A 6,901-nucleotide genomic window follows, 5' to 3' on the forward strand; every position below is an offset into this window, starting at 1 on the left:
TCTAATCAGGGATGTGGCAAAGATCGAAGATTACACGAAGTTCAAGAAATCAAAATTGCATTAATCAAGAAAGGAATACAATAAAGTCTGTTGTTACACTTCTCAGATCAAGTGTCCACATTTCTTCCTCGATAACCATTACTTATAAATTGCATCATTACAGAAATAGTATTAACAAACAAAGAAATTACAGAAACTTTGTCTGCTCGCAAATATACAGTAATCATTAAAACAAAAATAGAATGCAAAAGATAGCAATTGTGTTAAGCGATTAGCTCCTCGTTTGTTGAACATCATTGCAACCCCTATCCTAGAATAACACTGCCATCTCATTAACAACCATTGCACTGATTTGTGGGCTAGTTTTAATCATTATCTCGATTTTGCAGAAGAAATTTAATTAAAAAGTTGCATAGGAAGTGTTTCCCTAGGACTACGTTTCATTAATCAATATTTCAAAAAGACATACCGAATTAATATACCTTCGTTGTTTAGAGACATAAATTAACCTCGCAAAACTTATGGAATGAGTAAGGTGAAATGGATAAAAGAAGGTAAAAATGGGCAAATTTATCGACCAAAATCTCCCCCCAATTGTCTTATCTGCATGTCCTCATGCAGCTTGTTTCCTGCGAAGGCCTGGGTTAGAGTCGTTGTGTCTAAAATGGAGTTGTGTGAGATCATATCGTGCAGCCATGTCTGACTTGAGAGGTTTAAATCCATCCGAGTGAATGATATCCTTCCACCAGTCCTCATCCGCCACATAAGTCAATTCGTAATGCTCAGAAGGGAGCCAAATGATGGGAAATTGGAACCTTGACCCTATCCACCAGACCCCATAGTGTCATAGGCAGCTGATATAATGGGGAATTCTCCTCAATTCCCTGGAAAAATTGGGGGCCCCAAAAGGTTCTCGCGTCCAAACTGCTGATGGTGACAACATCCAACGCTTTTGACAAGTGTCCTTGGCTTCCTCCTGATAGGTACAGATTTTCCTCATACACATGTCAACACACCACCCTTGTGTCCTCAACATTTGGTCTTTTTGTCCTTCTAGCTGAAGGAACCCTTGATGTCTATTATAAATATCCATAGATTGACAGTGTTCCATTCTGATCACAAGTGGCTGATTTGCTTGATTTTCTTCGAATGTGTCAAAAGCCTTCTTCCACTTAACTTGATTAATTGTGAAGGACGTGAACGCTCTCAGCTGAATGTCTCCCACATATGGTACTGGATTGAACGACTGATTATTTTCCATGATGTAATTATGCATATAGAGTTCACACAACAAATGCTAGTTTAATTGATTGTGAGTTCTCAAAATTCTTAGGTACTGCATGGAGTATTCTATATCAAGGCTTATCTCCTGATGGGTACTTTCCATACATAACAATAGATATTGTTCATGGAGGAATAGGGCATAGAAATTAGCAGGGGGTCTACATGCCATTATCTATTGCGTCAGGGTGAACATCTCATCCTTGTCTGTATTTAGTAACTGGACCTACCCCTGCAACTCTTCAATCTTCTTCTGTAGATTTTCCTATTGCTACTTGGCCTTTTCCACCTGGGTGATATGATCAGCCACCATTCTTGTTGCTTGCTCCTAGATTTCCTTCACTCCTTTCCAGTGAGCTTCTCTGGGAATTCATCCATGCTCAAGACTGGAAGCAACAACCCTTCATTTTTGAATCTCTGTTGTCAGCAGGAACTCCCGGGCCTCTACCAAATGAAGAAATGACTCGGTTTGCATAGATGTTGAAGCCATCTACTTATCCTCTATTTTCACTTCCATCGAAGTTGTTATTTCGGTTCCAGGGGTTACGATAACTTAACCAGCATTGTTTTTTCGCTTTCTTTCCCATCTTTGCGACCGTATTACATGTTTTCTTAATTTAGTAATTTCCATTTTCAACTAAATTTTTTCTCTGAACAACAATTGATACTGGCTCTGGATGGGGTATCCATTTTTCACTTGTTTCTAAATAAATTCTTGTTTTGTGATGACCTCCTCTATTTATCATGAAACGGATGTTGGGTTTGATGGATTAGCATCAAAAAATTCGTTGACCAGTTCCTGCTTTACTCTCACTTCCTCCACTTATTAGACTACTAGTATTCATGGAGCATCTTTAGCGTCCCCCTCTTTAGATTTGGGTACCATCGGATTCCTTTCTGGTGGCTCGGGAGCTAGTACTGATTCCTAAAGAATAGTACCGTCAATATTTCCCTCCTGTAGTTGTTCTGAGGCCATAATTTATTCTCCTACTTGCTTGAGAATTGATACTAGTTTTTATAGGTCAGTATCAATAGCCACTCCTTTTTCCATCTTCTCAACAGTTGACACTGGTTCTTGTGGGACGGTGTCAACAATGACTCTTTACTCTTATATCTACTCTGAATTTGAAATTGATTCTTGTGGGGAAGTGTCAAGGATGGCGTCTTCCTCCATTTTCTCAACAGTTGACACTGGTTCTTGTGGGGAAGTGTCAAGCGTGGCTTCTTCCTCCATTTTTTCAACAATCGACACTGGTTCTTCTGAGGTAGTGTCAACCGTGACCCTTTCCTCTGTAATTACTTTGAAAAACCTCAATTTTGGAGGAAATATATTTTCTTTTTCTACACCAGTAGGATAACGGAATTTCCTTACCCCTATCGGTAGGGAGGCTAGGAGTGGAGAATGAGTAACATCCTCAATTTCCATTCTACTAACACCCTTTGTCGCAGTTTTGTAGCTCCACTTCCAATCCCTGAATCATCTGGCTGTTTTTTCATCTCTTCATCCCCCTCTTCTTGTGCTCCCTCTGGTACTTGTCCCGTTACTTCCTCCATAATTCTTCTTCAACACTTACTAACATCATAGCTACAACCTCTTCTTCTATTAGCTCAACCAATTGTTGCCAAGTCACAGGGGTTTGTAATAGGGCATGCATCACCAATAGTCTGACGAGTCCATGATTTGTGAGGACTTACAATGCTTGGCGCAACTGATGCGCAAACTATGCTATCAATTGGAGATTGTTCCAACGGAAGAACAAAATATCTAGGGGATGCACTTGACGAAATCAGAGATATGCTAAAATCTTAAAATGATACTTAAAATGGGTAGATAGCTAGCCTTCACAAGTGATGTACCACATTACGAAGTATGCAACCTCAGCCCATGGTTGTGACAATAAATTTCAATCATATCATTTCCCCTTATGTACCACATTCTCCCCTACCTGCTGGAACAATTCCAGAAATTCCGGCATGGGTGTTTTCTGGGTGAACCACTTCTTCCCTCCTTGTGACAATTCACTGACAATCAAAATAACTTCTTCTATTACCTGAATTTCCACTTCGCAGACTCTAGTATGATTCCCTTCCAAATTTAACACGAACTAAATTTTCATCTCTTTGTTAAACCCCTGTAACCTTTCAAAGTAAATGTGCCATCATGCGTCCTGAAAGGTATGCCATACATCTTGTTGACACTGAACCTGCTCTGTGTTTTCCGTCTCATGTCTAATGGCTTGGCCACCCATTCTATCATTTGTTCCGTAGAAACACTCAGAGTAGCAACAATTCGTTGAAGGGGTTGTTAACTAGTAAAATTTGTGGTATCAAGGATGACTGTGAATTCAGGCAAAGGTTATGGAAAAATCATTGGTAAATACGATATTATTACGGTAATTATTCCAACACATTGGAAAAGACCACATTTTAATTTCGGCATGCATATTCGTACATAATACAATTTCCAATGCGTGTGGATATATTTGAAGGGTACAGTGAGAATATAAATGGATAGTGGTAATAATGAGTGGTTAAAGTGAGGTTTATTAATAATGATGAAATAACATCATTATTATTAAATATGAGATCTCCCCCAACTAAGGTATGGTCTTCCTCGGTCATGGTGGGTCATGTCATAAATCAAATATCAATCAAATCCACAGAGTCGTTTGGGAACGTACTTGGCAACTTACCTTAGTGGAGTAACAACACCAGTGGAGTATCAACATCGTGTAGAAATTTTGAATAATTTAACACATATTCAATGGAGATTATCCTGATCATGTACTATTGTGGAAAACATACACAATACATAAGCTCCTCTACGTTGATCATCAATATAGCAGCATCAATAACAATAAAACATCAAGAGCATTCACACATTAACACAGTATGTATCCCGGGGAAAGCATCTCGCTAAAAACCCCACACTATCTGTATATTAATGATTGAGTCATGTAACATTACACAGCATAATACTTCTCACAAGTATCTCCACCTCTGTTACACACAATACAGCTCAGATCTGATCTCCAAATCTCTTCCACTGCTTGCCTGCCTCCACTGCTCAATACCTGCTCAAGAACTGATGAGAATGGCTTCCCAAACTCGTTTTTCACCTGCAAAATAGTCACTCACTCTTTGTGGACGTGAGCAAAGGCTAAAATGTGGGCAAATACGTGAGCAAACTCATTGGCATACTCAATCCCTTGATTGTGCAAGATCTGGTGCACAACTATAGTCACAACTGATAGCAATCTGATTCTCTACCACCTGTCCCTGTTGAACTGAACATGCACTGACATGCAACTGAGTTAACTAATTTATTCATTAGTTGTATTATGAGTTAATAACTTGTGAATTAATTAATAACTAATTCACCCAACTCATCTCTAGTCTATTTGCCAGTTAGACTAAATACAACCAGTTTAACAAAGCTAAACTGAACACAACTCCATCAACTCCACAATCAACTCCACCAAACTCAACTGGTTGAGTTCTAACTGAAGTCATGCATGCAACAACTCAACTGACTCATAAGAAAAGCGTATTTCCTTCTGACAGCTGCATGTTCCACCTCTGTAGCTCAAACTGAAGTGCTCCAAGAGAATAAGATTAAGTTTATAGTCCAAATATTATTGTGAGATAATAATATTTGACTTTTCTATTTTTGACAGCCAGTCTAAAAATAGACTTTGATCACTCACATTGTGATCACTCACACTTTCATCAAAAATAGAAGTCCATCTATTTTTCCCAACTTGATCAATCATCCATAAACATAGACATGATCCATATGTCTAAAAATAGACATAGTCTAAAAATAGACTTGCGCCAAAAATAGCCTGCGGGCCCACTTAGTGAAGGCGACTCTTTTCACTAAGCTCCATCATCTTGTTGCAATCTCAACACTCCCTCTCGACAAGATATGGATTATCAACAACCCCTATCCTGCCTTGGTGGTACTCGAATTTGCTCCTAGTGAGAGCCTTCGTCAGAATATCAGCATCCTGATCCTCCGTCGGAATGTACGAAAGTAACATGATCCTCCGCTGCACACAATCTCTGATATGATGGTACCTGATGTCATCCATTGAGCTCCCTGCCCAATTTGCATCCTCCTGTCTGTACCAAGATCCATATCCTGATGTGCCTCTCAAGTGGCTCAATACATACTTGCCCGCCTTCCAGAAGAGCTTGGTAGGCTTAACCATAGCTTGTGAATGCTGGTTAACTGCATAGCATATATCAGGTCGTGTATTGACCAAATACATCAGCGACCCCACCAACTGTCGATAAATAGTGGCATCCACTTCTTCTCCCGAAGTGGCATCCTCCTTCCTCCAACCTCCAGGAAGAGGAGTATCAACAGGCTTGCAGCCATGCATGTTGAACTTCTCCAGTATCTCCCGAGCGTACTTGCCCTAAGAAACAAACAGTCCACCACTACGCTGCCATATTTCCAATCTTAGGAAATAGTGAAGGAGGCCCAAATCCTTCATCTCAAACTCTGTAGCAAGATCCTTCTTGCATGACAGTATCAACAGCTCATCACCCGTTAGAATCAAATCATCAACATACAGTACAATGATAAGCAACTTACCCTCCACCACAATCTGGTATAGGTTCGGATCCGCCTCGCTCTTGGAGAATCCAAGTCCTGTGAAATAGCTGTCTATCCGTGTGTACCAAGCACATGGTGCTTGCTTCAACCCATACAGTGCTCTCTTGAGCCTGCACACATGCGACTCGCTGCTGAAGACTTCAAAGCCTTCGGGTTGCTCAATGTACACCTCCTCCTCAATGACTCCGTTGAGGAACGCAGTCTTCACATCCATCTGATGAATGTGCCATCCCATCTGCGTTGAGAGAGCAAGAATCGTCCGTATGGAAGAATACCTTGCGACAGGTGCAAAGGTCTCCTCATAATCGATCCCCTCAATCTGTGAAAAGCCTCGGGCAACAAATCTTGCCTTGTACTTCTCCACACTCCCGTCAGCTGCCTGCTTGACCTTGTAGATCCACCTCGAACCCACCACTGATTTCCTTTCCGGTCTAGGAACAATCTCCCATGCACTGTTTCTGACAATAGAATCATACTCTTCCACCATGGCGTCTACCCATGCGGGATCCTCCACAGCTTCCTCGAAAGAGGATGGCTCAGTCACAACACACTTGCTCATAAGAGCCATGTATCCAGTGTACTGATCAGGTGACTGTCTCTGCCTGCGTTGGGCTGTAGGTGGTCCTACAACTTTCTCTGCATCTTGAGCCAGTCGCTCAGCTTCTGTCAAGCGCCTTCGCCCTCTGATGGTTGGCGCTGCATGAGTGGTCTCTTCCACTCCATGAACCTCGTTCTGTGGCTGATCCACGTCCTGAAGCTCATCCTTAGGAACTAATAGCTCCTCATCTGCATGCAAGTGTAGCTCCCTCTCAAGCGAACACTTCATGGCTTTCTCCTCCTGAAATTTTATATCCCGTCGCGCAACAGTTTTACCACTGTCTGGCAAATACACACAATAGTTGTGGGGCGTATTAGTGTACCCCACAAATATCCCAACCTCTACAGTCGGCTCCAACTTCTTTCTGGCATCCTTCGTCACATGCATGTAAACGTTAG

The sequence above is a fragment of the Pinus tabuliformis genome, chromosome 8 (assembly GCF_031772625.1).
Source record: "Pinus tabuliformis cultivar Carrire ecotype Pingquan chromosome 8, CPIR1, whole genome shotgun sequence".
Lineage (NCBI taxonomy): Eukaryota > Viridiplantae > Streptophyta > Pinopsida > Pinales > Pinaceae > Pinus > Pinus tabuliformis.